At 34.4% G+C, this 13832-nt stretch overlaps 1 protein-coding gene across 2 annotated transcripts in view; it reads right to left on the bottom strand.

Moving 5' to 3' along the window:
* LOC134852870 (uncharacterized) overlaps positions 1-13832 on the bottom strand; it is a 191386-nt gene that overhangs the window by 82319 nt on the left and 95235 nt on the right. The window contains exon 1 of one of the 2 annotated variants that reach the window (XM_063868722.1): positions 12440-12449. The exons of the other annotated variant lie outside the window; for it this stretch is intronic. The gene's annotated coding sequence lies outside the window, so the exon portion shown is untranslated. Of the gene's footprint in view, positions 1-12439; positions 12450-13832 lie in introns of those variants that run through there. 2 annotated transcript variants of the gene reach the window in all.

The following is a 13832-nucleotide window of genomic DNA, read 5'->3' as shown; positions in this document are numbered from 1 at the left end:
AAAGATTAGTGTGGTAAAAGAACAATGACCGAAATAACAAAAATTCAAAAGGCGATACGCTTTTGGCAGGTACGTTTAAATGACTTACATAACAGAAATTAGGCTTGAAGGTTAAAACATACATTTCACATAGTGTTTCGACTTTTAGTTTTCAGCGCAATGTCAGTGCTTGACCGAAACCGAATAGTCGAGGCAGGGCCAAAACTCAAAACATACATCGAGCGCTGTCGAAACTTACCAATTTTTGGTCTAAAAATTTTATACATACCTCGAGTAAGGCCGAAACATACCAAAGTCTCCACTGTATGCCTTTGCCGAATATCTATAACCATAAAGGACCAATTTTTAGGATACATCTTGAGCCCAAACTACACAAATAAAAAATTGAACCGTCTGAACAAAATTCTTCGGTTAAAATCTTTATAGCGCATTTCATGTGAACTTTTGTCTTTATAATCATATTTGAGAAATCTTCATTCTCATCAATTTGAACCACTTTAACACCTACCGACTTCCTTTTGCTTAAAACTAGCCAAATAAAAAAAAAATCCGTTTCCCAATTCCAATATGGCCCAATTACAGCAAAAAAATGTTTCATGATTCAGTTATGAGCCGTTTATCCTTGATTGAGCGCTTTTTGATTAGGTATTCTGGCATTTAAACTTAATTTTTCTTGAACAAATTATCAAGCCAAAATCGCTTAGATCGGAAAAACGGTTCGAAAGGTTCCAACTAACAATAATTGGTGAAGATTCAGTTGACGTGAATAAACCCAACGACCAGACTCGATTTAAGTTACCCAATTCCAGAACCTTAAGAAAAAACCTAAGACCGAAATCATCGGGCGGAGAGAGAAGACAGAAATAGACAAGCTATCTTGGCATACAACGAGGAAGTACATAGAAAAAAAACAGAAGACAACGCGAAATTCCATGGCTTACAAATTTGAGACATAAACATAAAACTAAAGTCCCAACTGCACCTAGTTTTAGGAGAAAAAGGCCAAAAAAGCTTCGCCCATAAACATTCTGGTAAAAGGATTCTAGGCATCAACTTTGCAGAGTTCTGCGAATTACTAAAAACCACTTTCACAGTAACTACGAGTCTGACGCGAAACTCAATAGCTTACTAATTAGAGACATAGACAAGAAACATGTGTTAATTTTTTATGAAGCCGTCCATTTCACTCTGTGCTACAGACAAAACGAGAAACTTTCGGTTTATTGCTTTTTCGGCTGTTATCACAAGCACACGGCTCCGGAACATTTTCACCTTTAATTTTGTCCGAAATGTGGCAATGAAAACTAAACGTTTGAAACAAAAGCAACCTGACTTGAAACCTGTATGAACAGCCGTTTTTTCAGTAGTCAAAAGATTATTTTGTAATGATATTCACAGTTAAAAGCTTAATTGCAAGAACTCAACAAAACGAAATTGCAAAAGTTGGTTTTTAGTCAAAAATGTTTAAGAGTAGCATCATAGTTCACTTTGAGATAGATAATCTTCGAAAAGGCTTTCATCCCTGAACAAGTAATTGTCAATGCACAACCATGGGTTTTGATTGCAAATGACAGATTCCTTAAACCACTCGAAAGTCAGTTGTTGCTCCACCTTGCGGTAGTCGAATTCATGGAACAATCCGTCGACCGTGTTTAGGCCATAGTTTAAGTGATGTGAGGCGCCGCCCGTGCTTCCGGCGAACTTTCCGAAGCCGAAGCCGAGTTGCACAATTATGTTGAGGCAAACATCCGGATCGTATCGGACCTGGTGTAATCAGAAAGTACTATCAAATATATTATCAAATATAACCAACTATTATCAAGTATTATCAAATATATTATTGTTAATACTTAACTACCCTAAGTACAATCAGAATTAAACATAGACGAGTTGACACGACCCACCCAAGTTGTGGACAATTTTCATACATGAATGCTACAAATTTCATCAAGAAAAACTTTTATCATCTTTTAAAACTTGTGAGTAGTGAAACTTTCATGCATGAAACATTTATGTTGTAAGTTTTTTCTATGTCAATCACGCCAAACCTATGCTTAAGCCTATGTTATCCCCCTAAACCTATGCTTTAGGCAAAGCCCAAATCCCAATCACACAAAACTATGCTTGCAGGGTACTCCTTTTGCAAGCGATTAGTGAACAAACAGAATATAAACATTCAGGAAGTGTAAGGAAAAACATTAGGAAAAATGTTTGATACTTTTTGCCCCAATTTAGGATTATATATTGCATTAAGAGATTACTCTCAAAAACATCAAGGTACATATGCAGAGATCTCCGAAATAGTTTTTTTTCTAAGAAATTGATGTATGTTTTTTTTTAATCTTGAAACTGGAAAAGAAGCAGTCAAAAATTGACAGGGATGGGTTTTTATAATTTACATAGGGCATAAATAAGTCTTTAAATCGTCTAAGAAAGAAGAAATGGTGAAGTCTATGTAGTTGCCTTAACATAGACAAGTTTCTTGTCGTTGGAGTAATCCATCAGTTTGGCGAAATACTGTTGGGGTGAGAAGCCATTGCGTTGTCCATTGTGTATGTATGACTCCACTTGGTGCAAGCAGCAACCTAAAGAAAGAAAAATTTAGGAGCGTTGGGGGGACGCTCCGTCTTCCGGGGTTCGAGCCCTTGAGCGCCCAAAGGGTTCCCTCTTTGGTACTAATTTACGACATTCCTTTTTGGCTGACCAACGCTAAAAACATTCTAAAGGCGCTTTTGGCACGAACCTATCCGGCCGAAGCCAGATGGGGTGACAAATAGACAAGTGTACCATATCCGAAACTACCGTTGGCGCCAATAATAATTTTGCGAAAAAAGACGCAATTTCAGGGCGAAAAATGTCCAAAAAAAGTTTTCAACAATGGCATTTTGACACCTTTCATTATTTTGGTTGACTTCATAATAAAAGATTAAAAATCTCGAGAAAACCCTAGTTACGCTCCAAAAATATGCGAACAATTTTTGAAATATCTAAGTTCAATTCATGCGAACGGCTTCCTTAATTTACTGAAATGCTTACCCCCTCGTAGGCAACCCCTTGAAAATTTGATTTTTTCCTTTCTTTTTACTTTTAAGTGTGGCTGTACATATTGTTGTACTAATCAATCAAGTTTCATAGCCAACTCTTATATTTAGTATTCTAAAACTTGACTGATTAGAGTCCGATCGCTTTTGAAAAAAAAAGATTAAAATTGATCTCAAACAATGAAAGTCTTACCAGTATTTTATATGATCTATTGAGTGTAAACAGAAAATGAGACAAAATGAGAATTGAGTGAAAATGAGACAAAACGGCATTGATAAAATCATTTCAGTGTAAAATTTTGTCAATTACAAAATACATAGGGGATATACAGTAAAAAATTCGAATTCCCAGATGACAAAGTACAGGATTACACTAGTCAGAAAGATGTAATAGCATCAAAGTTTTTTTAAAAATGTGTTCTTACGCGACATCAAACACATACAACTCATCATCGTCTCCTTGACTCTCGTGTGCCAAAAAGTTGTAGGACACAACCAACAACTAAGTTTCCTTATTTGCCAGTTTAAACTAGGAGAAAACAAAATAGGAAACTTAAAGCTTGAATTAAAATATCTTGTAAAAAACGGATCAAAACGGTGTTTTCAAAACAATTTTTGCAAATATTGAGAGGAGAGAACATAAGAGTCAAAGACCAAGTAACAATCAACGTCGTCAAATACTAAAACAACTATATCACAAAAAAGGTTTTTATATAAAACACGCAATTCAATTACAAGTTTTCTTTGCAATTTGGTTAGGCAAAAAAAAAACATATATAAACAGCTATCACATGTTACTTGATACTTTAAGAAAATTATCTATGGTTCGCTTGAAACAATTCAACGTCTCAATCTCACCCTTCTTGTTCCGGACTAGAAATTAACTTTAAAAGTCTAATAGAGGAAAAGATAAAACAGAAAATGCTTCATGGAACAAATTTAAAAATAGTTTACCCAGATCTAAAAAAAAAATAAGCACATCAATAAAATGCCAAATAACATTCATTCATTTTGAAATACCGCAATGAATAAACAACAGTAAAATTGGGTAGAAAAATCATATTTTTAAGATCAAGCAATTCAAAATCCTTTACAGTTAGCGAGAGCCAACTGGTCAAACAAAAACTTAGACAAGCATGGCATGGTAATGACAAACACAACGATCGGACCTTTTCTAATCCCGGGCGATCAACCAGTGACCACTAGAAAAACTTAAAGCTTCAACCAACAAATTAAGAATTACCATATTAAGAAATCAGAGCAAACTCAAGTGTTCAAACCATCATCGTTTCTTTGAATTTTATATTAGAGAAAAATAACAGGACATAATTATTACTAGCTTTTCTTAGTTATCTATTAGAAGAGAGAGCATACTAAAAGTAAAATAAAACTAGAATTGAAAAAATTCTGTACACAAACCGGTTTTGATACGAAAAAGAAATCCAGATTCACTCTACCAACAAAATCAAAACTCGGAGTTTTGTTTTTATCCCTGATTCTGCTTTACTTCGGAAATTGCCTTATTTGTTCACAAAATTGTTTTTCCTACCAGGAGCACAATCCAGAAATCGCTAACATAAGTACCGACGGTAATTTATGCTCAAAAATCAACCTCAAAGAGTTTCAGAAAAAAATTGAATATTATACAATCATGAAAAACTATTGAAACGAATATTTCCCCGAAACACAAAAAAATACCTTAAAAAATCCTAAAAATTTCAATCTGAACAAAAAAAACTATCGAAAAAAACTATATATATAAAATCAGTCCTGAAATCAATGTTTTAGTTCAAAGAAACCATCGGCAATAGTAGCACCAATTATCAATCACTTTCTCAGATAATAATTTTAAACTCAGTTTCAACTGTCTCTGACAGAGAATTTTTTAAAGTGAACTGTTTCTGACAATTTCAGTGTAAAGAGAAAAACTTCCCAATTCACTAAGCTTAAAGCAATGGAGTTTTTGGACAAATAAATGATAAATAATCCGGAAAAACTCTGAAATTAACAATTAAGACGCTATTTGATTCACAGCATAGGAAACATTTTGTCGGACTTTCAAAAAATCCCAAAATTTTTTTTTGAAAATCATTCCTGAAATCACTCATACACTTCAAAGAAGTCATCTGGGCTCTTTTTCCTTCCCCCCCCCCCCCCCCCCCCACCTCACACGAGCTTCAATTTATTACTGTAACGAGAGGTTTTACGAGGTTGAGTATGAATACCAAATATGTTTGTCGTGCCCTTATTAGTCTGTATGAAAATGTTCATAATATCGGACAAGGTGGTCAACAAATTTACATGTAAAAATTTGCAGGTGGGGGAGAAAAGGAAAAAGAGCCGTCATCGGCAAATAGCAGCACCAATCATCATTCACTTTCACGAATAAAAAGTTTTGAATCATTTTAATCAGTCTCAACTGTTTCTTGCATGGTAATTTAGTCATTTAGTTTGTTGCATAGTTATTTTAATTTGTCACTTTTTGTCAATTTTGCAAAAATCTGTGACTTGATTAGGCATAAAAATCATAAACAACTATAAAATGCTTCTTGATTTTAAAAAAAAAAAGGCTCTACTTGTTCGCATGGACGAACTCACAATCTCGATCCCACCCTTCCTGTTCCAGACTACCCAATGATCTAAGAAAACCAAATATCATTGTCTCTGCAAACCTCTTTTAAGACGTATTGGTAGTGCAAAAAGAACTTATAATTTTACTGCTTTGTAATTTTAATAAATGTGAAAAAATATCTAGAATCGGAACAGATAAAAAAACAGATACTACAGAAAACATTTCAAGAACTATTTTTCAAAACCATTCAAGCAAATCTAGAAAATGAACATAAAAAGCAGAGACCAAAAAAAACTTCGTTCCATGCATGGAAAATGTGTTATTTTAACTTGAAAATACATAGGCAATTTTTCGTGGCTTCCATGGAACCATGCATGGTGCGACAGATTGTTGCACATTTTGGTCAACCCGGCTATCAATCGTTTTCGGATACCTACATAAATAAATCAACAGCATAATTGGATTTTCATGAACACGCAACTCAAAAATATAGATAGTTTGCGAGCCAATTAGGAAAACAAAAATTTATACATCTCTAAAATGGTTTTGGTAAACACAACGATCCAACCCTTTCAACTTTTCGAAAATCAGAGCAAAGTCAAGTGAGCAAACCATCATCGTCCCTCTAAACTTAATATCAGAAAATTCACAGGACACAAGTTTTTTGCTTAATTGTCTGTTTTAAGGAAGAGCATGCAAATTCGTAAAATAAAACAAGAAGTTAGAACATCTGCTATACAAACATATTCCAAATTACAAATATAATCCAGATTCATTCCAGCAATTGAATAAGTAAATGGTGTTTTCATCTCATCTGTTGTTTCCCGGGTCGAGGTCCCAGACTCATGTCACGCGCGACCAAACTCAGCCATTTCCAGACTTTCCAGACCGAGATGGAGACAGCGCGACTTTTTACACCAATATGGAGACGGCGCAACTAAGAAAAAATCTTTTAGGGCTTTCGCGACCGTGGTGGAGACGGCGCGACTTTCGCGACCAAGGTTCATACGGCGCGACTCAGGAAATGGCGCGGCTCAAAAAGCAACGGCGCGACTGGCCTGGCCAGCGCGACCAAAAATTACTTTCGCAACCGACGGGAGACGTCGCGAAATTCCAGACCGAGGCGGAGACGGCTCGAGCAATAATCAATTCTTCGCAACCGTGGTAGAAGCCAGGCGACTTTTGGGTTCAGAGTGGAGACGGCGCGACTTTCCAAAATAAAGCGGACACGGCGCGACTTTCCAGTCTCAAACGCTCGGCGCGACTATGCAATTTTGATCTAAATCCAGATGCGGCGCGACCCTCAAAGTCTGGACATGAGGCTGGGCCCTCCACCCGGGCTTTGTTTTTCTTAGAGGAAAATCTGGAGAATTACCACTACTTCATAAAGGAGCATATCAATGATTAGAAAAACCCACAGACATGTATCATAAAAAGGCAACTTCAGAAATTTATGATGACATCTTATACTAATAAAACCTAATGGCAATTTACTCTAACAAACTACAGTTATGTCATTTTATTCACATTCTGTGGTAGGCCAACAGACCGAAGGGCCAAAAAACCGAAAATAAGATCCATTCCAACAAGCCAAAAAATATTATCATTATGCAACATAACAACAGATTGCCACTGAGATTGCCATTATTGTTATGCAATTGTTACATAATTCTTATGTAATTTGTGTAATTCTGATGTTGTTTCGGCTTCAAGATAAGGCGGTTTGTAGATAAGGTGGTTTGTTAAATATCCGCGGCCTGATCATTGAACCATAATGCCCAAATCTCATTGGTTAAAATTAGTTTCAGTGAAAAATGTCAAATGTCAGGATATTCAATAAAAATAGGAGCTTTATTTTAAAACTTTATAAATTTGGGTCACAGAAAAGACCCTGTACTACTTGGGGTGAAAAGGCGTCAATTTAAATTGAAATGATAGCAAAATTTTCAGGATCTACTTAACAATTTCCACCCTTTTAAAGAAAGAGGGGGGGGGGGGGGGGCGGAGATTGTTGAGTAGATCAAAATGGTCAATTTTTCGACCAATCAGAAAGCATCAAAATTAGAATTCTCAATATAAAGCTCAGTGTTCGTTTACTGTATTTTTATATAGGGGTGGAGGTTCTTAAGTAGATTCAATTTTCATTTTCGTGGGGAAGTATTAAAGCGAAGTGCTGATATCTGAATGTTTATTTAAAAAATAAGTTACCTGTCATTCTGTCGTCTTCTCGAAACGAGAAAAAGTTTATGCTATAGAAGAAAATTTCGATGAGTTTCTTATAGTCAGGCGCGTCTGACTCCTCGGGTATTCGTCTGCTGCCGATAGAAGTGGTTGTGCCATTGAAGGGGATGGAAGCGATGCTCAGACCCAGCAGACAGTAGTGATCACTTAAGACGACATGTAAATTGTTTTTGACCTTCTTGAAATATAGTCGGATCTACTTAACAATTGCCCCCCCTCCTTTAAGAAAGGGGGGGGGGGGAGCAATGGTTAAGTAGATTAAAATAACGCATTTTCGGCCAATCAGAATGCAGCAAAATTCTAATTTTCAAAAGAAGGCTCAGTGCTAATTTACTGCTTTTATTAATAGGGGTTGGCAATTCTTAAGTAGATACCAAGGGGGGGGGGGCAATTGTTAAGTAGATCCATAGAGTCTTTATAGAAAAAAGTTTAGATTAGACTATGTATTTTTGACGGAAAGGATCAAACTATGGCCGTACAGTTTCAGTTCTTCAAGCAAACATCTGTGTTCAAAAAATTTGTCGACCTAATCGATTTCCAAGCTCTCTCAAATCACTGTAAAAGCACGATTTTGTGCAAAAAAATGTGCGAAGTTTTTTTGCACTTTTTTGACAATTTTGACACAAAACCACTTTTAACAGATAGTAAGAAATACTTCACGCTAAATTTCTCTGAACATCATATCCATTCGCAAAAAAAACATACATCTCGGAAATCCAAAAAGGAAAACTAACACCTAAAAGCTAAAAAAAAAACAGTCAAAAGAAAACTCACATCCTCAAATCCGCCACTTAAAGGTAGGCAGAATTATTTCGGGCTAAATTTCTTAAAACAACATAATCACTCTCAAAATAAAAAAGCTAGATAAAAAAGAAAACTAACGCCCAGATCTCAGAACAGCAGACGGGAATCTGTTGTTTTTAGAAAAAATTATAGACCTGAATATGGAGCAGGATCTAGTGAAGGATGTTCGCCTACTGGCCATAATGAAGTCCATAGTGTGTCTAACTGTTTCAAGGGAAGGCGCAGTGCAAGATACCAGTAACACTGAAATAGAACCTATATGTCTAATTGATGAAACAGGATTGCAAAAAAGGCAATACTGTCTATTGAGAATTCTTCTGGTCCTGTAAATTTATACCATGAGGCTGTCATTTTTAAAAATTGTCGTTCCGATAGGTTTACAAATGCTTACTCTTATCAGCATTTCTAGTCTCAAAGTATCTACAGAATTATTAGGTCGAAAAAGCCAAGCTAAAACAAGTATAGTCGGTTACTGTGCAAAAAGCACAGAAAATTCCGACCATGGTCTTTAAAAAAATTTCATTTTTTTTTTCAAATTGCCGTTTTTTGTGCGATAAAAAGATCTGAACGAAAAACTAGAGCTGAGGCATATTCGACAATCATAGTAAAATAAGCGAACTAAGAAATTTTTTTTAAGTAGTCCGAACTACGACTATAAGGGCTTCAATATCATTTATCACTCAACTATCTCCTGTGATTACTTGTGGTAGCTGATTAATACAAACTTTTGCTCTATAAAGTGCGTCTTTATAGATCCCAAGTGCGACTTTATAGACCCATAAGTTTTAGCTCTATAAAGTGCGACTTGCGTGATTAAAAACAGACTGATGAAACAAAAAACGCTTGCAATAAAACCCAGCTTAAATTTTTTTTCAGTAAATTTACAGTTGTTGTACAATGCAATGGTCAAAAGCAGAAATAGGTGTTTTGCAGCCTGTGTAATTTGTATGCTTTGCAGCTTGAGTAATCAGTATATTTTGCAATTTATGTGCGTTTTTCATTCGTTTAGTGATCTCTTTGAAGGCTTCGCATTAATGCGCACTCAACACAACAAAGCGATTGAGAAAGCTAATTGTTTCCTTTTAATATTTTATGAACGGAAAGTGGTAACAATACTTTTTGGTTGCCGGAAGTTTTTTTTGAGTACTTCAGTAATGAAATCGATGTTTCACCAAAAAAACTTAGCACAAGTCGAGAGCCAGTTGGAGCGCTCATTTATGTTTTTTCTACTACTCTAAAAATAACGACACTTTGAGTTCAAACCACAAAGAAAAAGGCTTCTTGTAAATCAAATATTGGTCTGAAAAGAATTAATTTGATTAGCTTACTTATTTGTCATCGCTTTTAAATCCCAAAAACAGTCTGCAGAATTTTTCAACAAAAATTTGTGCATTATGTCTTAAAATACATTAACCTGCGTTGGAACCCCTTGTTTGATCGAGATCCCCTACGTTTGAACGAGATACCCTACTGCTCCAGATAAAAAATTTAAATTAGTACAACTTTAAATTAGGTTTATTTGACAGTCATTGTAAATGGCAAACAGGACAACAAATTTTGATAAAATGACTAGAAAAACAAAAAAAGCAAAAAAAAATTTACAAACAATTTTTACCAAGTCAAAAAATTATTATTTTTGCAGAATTTCTTTGAATTTTTGAAGTTTTGATTCCCCAAATGGCATTAAAAATCTTCAAAAACTAATTAACTTGAATAAAATTAAAATTAAGCAGAAACTTAAGCTATTGTAAACGGCTTAATTTAAGCATTAAAAAGAGTGCGCTAGCTCGCTTTACTCGCTCGAAATTAGACAAAAAATAAAACATTTCAAACCGTTTTTCTCGACGCTGGGATTTTTTTCCGAAATTTTTCACATGTTTTTCGAATTACAACTGAGAGAGCTTTATTATAATATATAACTGAAGAACGTCTCCGATGACTATTTGTGGTTGTTGATTTTGCGTGGAAAACAAAAACAAATCCAAATACAAATTTGCTCCCCATTTTGAAAAAGGTCAGAACAAAAATTGATTTTTTTCATTGAACGTTTTAGTTACACGTAAATAGCGGCATGAAATTAGTTTGAAAAAAAAATCAACTTTGATGAAACATGTTATGTAGCTCCGGACGTGTTGTATGTGGGGTTGGTGTAAATATCGACAAAAATTCTAGTTATCAGCAAAAAATTAACTCTTTAAAGTTAGTGAGTTTTTAAGTAAACTCATGTGGCGAAAGGAGTCGTTTGGTTTACGAGTTTACGTGACTGTACTCTGCTACAGTGGAGAATTTTTTGAACTCTTTATAAAAAAATGGTTTAGATTAAACATGCAAAAAATTTGAAATATTTTTGTAGGAAAAGTTCCTATCTTACAACTTTTGTGTTAGAAAAGTCACTATTTTACATTTTTCTTAAAGAAAAATCCCCTAGTTTGTAACATTTTTTATGCCTAATTTTGTAAAAAGTTCTCAGATAGCGACTTTGGTTCACACGGGTGTCTTCACTTTGTTCATTAAAACATTATAACCTTTTTCTGGGATCATTGGATTCAAGCTCGGACGTCCCGATAAAGACTCGTCTGCCTTATCTGCTAAATTTTAGTAAAATCAAATCTTTTAACAAGTACAAATAAATCACAAAAAACTCAGTTCGGCCTCATTATGATCGATCAAGTAGCACGAGAACCACACCCACGAAAGCCCAGGAAGCCGAAATTTCTTTCTAACGTTTCGCAGTTTTTCTGGATCAGCGCCAAAAAACTATTTGCATCAATAAACTATGCATCAATCAATTATTTGCTTTACTGATGCTAAGCTCCTGACGAGACGTCATATGCCGTACAAAACGCAAAAAATTTGTGCTCAACTTTCACGGCATAAAAGAATTGTTTTCCATTTTTTTCATTGCAAAACTATTCATAAGTCCATCTGCTGAATTAGCGTCTTTTTTGCCATCATGTAATTCCAAAAACGTTTGTTTTAGTCTGTCAGTTTTTCCGACCGAGTTTGATTACCTCAAAAACAGCTGTAGAAGTTAAAAATGATTAAAAAAACTCAAAAGTTATCTCAGCAACGAGATAAACTGGCGTAAGTTTCTGGTTATTCAGACCAGTTTACAGCAAAATTGGACTACAATTTGGATTTCATAATAATTTTGTTTTTCAGAAGTGTTTTTTTTATTAGTTATTTTTCTTGTCAAACTCGGATGATTTAGAAAAAATGTTTACCAAATAAAAACAATTCCAAAATTGTTCTAAGCGTTTTTGCAAAAACCTAAGATGTTTTTGGAAAAAAAATTAAAGGAGTCACCAAAAATTCGTTGACTAGTAATTTTACTGGAATACAATTTTTCAAAGTTTAATTTGAATTAAAGGAATTAAACTATCTTTTTAAGACGTCTTTTTCGAGTTACTTGCTTAAAACTAGACAAAACATATATTTTTTTCTCGACGCTGCGAAATTTTTTTAAATTTCGTTCGATTCACGACTCCAAAGACATCAAAAGATCTAAGATTTGACTGATTTTGATTATTATTAGCAATGCCTGTTTTTCGTGGAAAATAAACAAAAAAACTAAAACAATCGAAAACAAAAAGACCTTTCTGATCAAATGTCGTATTAAATTTATTCATTTTTTCGATGTGTCTATGTTTCAAGATTTTGCTTCTGTGTTTATGGTACAAGGATTCAATTATTGATATCAAACTTTGAATTAAATGGTTGATAAAAAAATAAATTCAGATAATAAAAAAATCAAACTTTGCGATCAAATTTTTTTATCGTCATTTAATAAGCGCAGTAAATTTTTATTACTACAAGAAACATATCTGCTAAGATAAATATTGGCATCCGAAGATATATCAGAGGGATAAGTTGGAATTCAAGCATATATTGGAATTTAATGACAGATAATTCCTTATCAGGTGCACTTAACGGACTGTCTCAACTTTTCTTGATATTTAGCACAAAATGGGATTTGCTTTCCAGTAATTTTTGATCAAAAACACCAAAACAAAATGACAAAAAGTAGCAAATGGCAAAAATGTGAGAACTTACACAAATTGATGAGCCAGGGAAAAACTACTATCATTTTTGTTGTAATTGAGTTCATATTTATAAGTTCCGTCTAACTGACATTATACTGTAACATTATTTGAAGTAAATTTGAAAATGTTAATCAATAGTTTTGATTTGCTTGTTTAACCTTGCTTCTAATGTAGCCAAGAAGTATTGAACTAAGTTGAACTGTCTAGGAAAATGCGAAACTAGCTTTAGACTTTCTAAGAGAGTTTTTTTAAAGTAAAACGATCTTTTGACATGACTTCAGCTTTTTCAATAACTAAAAATCTGTTGTCGATAATTTGATATGATGCTTTTTCTTGGATAATTGAATACAAGTACCAACTTAAGAGACACATAACCTTATAAATGGATCTTTTGTGACAGTGAAATGCTGTCAACTTCAAGCCAGCATCATGGATTTTTTTAGGTGGGCCTTGAACTAAATACCTCTGTATTTCAACCAAAAAACAGAGGTAGCAGTTAAACTACTACAGCATTATTGAACTTTTTCCACTAACTTGAAGACAATTTATCATTTTTTGTCAAAATGAAGATAATTTACAGGCCGTTAGCTGATTGCAATTTTTTGAGACTGCACAGGTGCGGTTTTTTGAATTAATTATTTTAACGGCTAGAAATTACACTTCTTGTGTATTCTTGAACAACCCAGATATTTCTTCAGGTTATGCGAAACAGACAAAAGTTCGCGAAAGTGAGTAAAAAAGAGGTTTTAGAGTGAAATTAAGAATTTGCGTTTACGCGTTTCAATCTTAGTAGTATTTAAGCGAAACAAGTATTCCATCGGCCAAAACTGGAGCTCATAGACAGTGAAGAGCAATAGCGTGATGAGCGCCGAAAAAACGCAACTTTTTTGGTCAAAACCATCCAAAAACGAGTTTTTGACCTTTTTCAAAATTTGGCCGCGGCGCAGAAAGTTTTGGAAAAAATGGGGTTTTAGTGAAGCACAGAAATCGATTCGGTTGACCTAAATATCCATAAGTTTTCCGGAAAACTGGCCCTTGAAAAAATTCTTTGCACGCCACTGCTGAGGACAGAAATGATTCTGGCAAAATCTTTCTTAAAACTTTCTGCCAGTTTTTTTTTCCGAGCTTGAG

This window comes from Symsagittifera roscoffensis, chromosome 1, assembly GCF_963678635.1.
Source record: "Symsagittifera roscoffensis chromosome 1, txSymRosc1.1, whole genome shotgun sequence".
In the NCBI taxonomy this organism is placed as follows: Eukaryota; Metazoa; Xenacoelomorpha; order Acoela; family Convolutidae; genus Symsagittifera; species Symsagittifera roscoffensis.
Note: the sequence above shows the minus strand (reverse complement) of the source record. Positions and strands in the feature narration are given on the sequence as shown.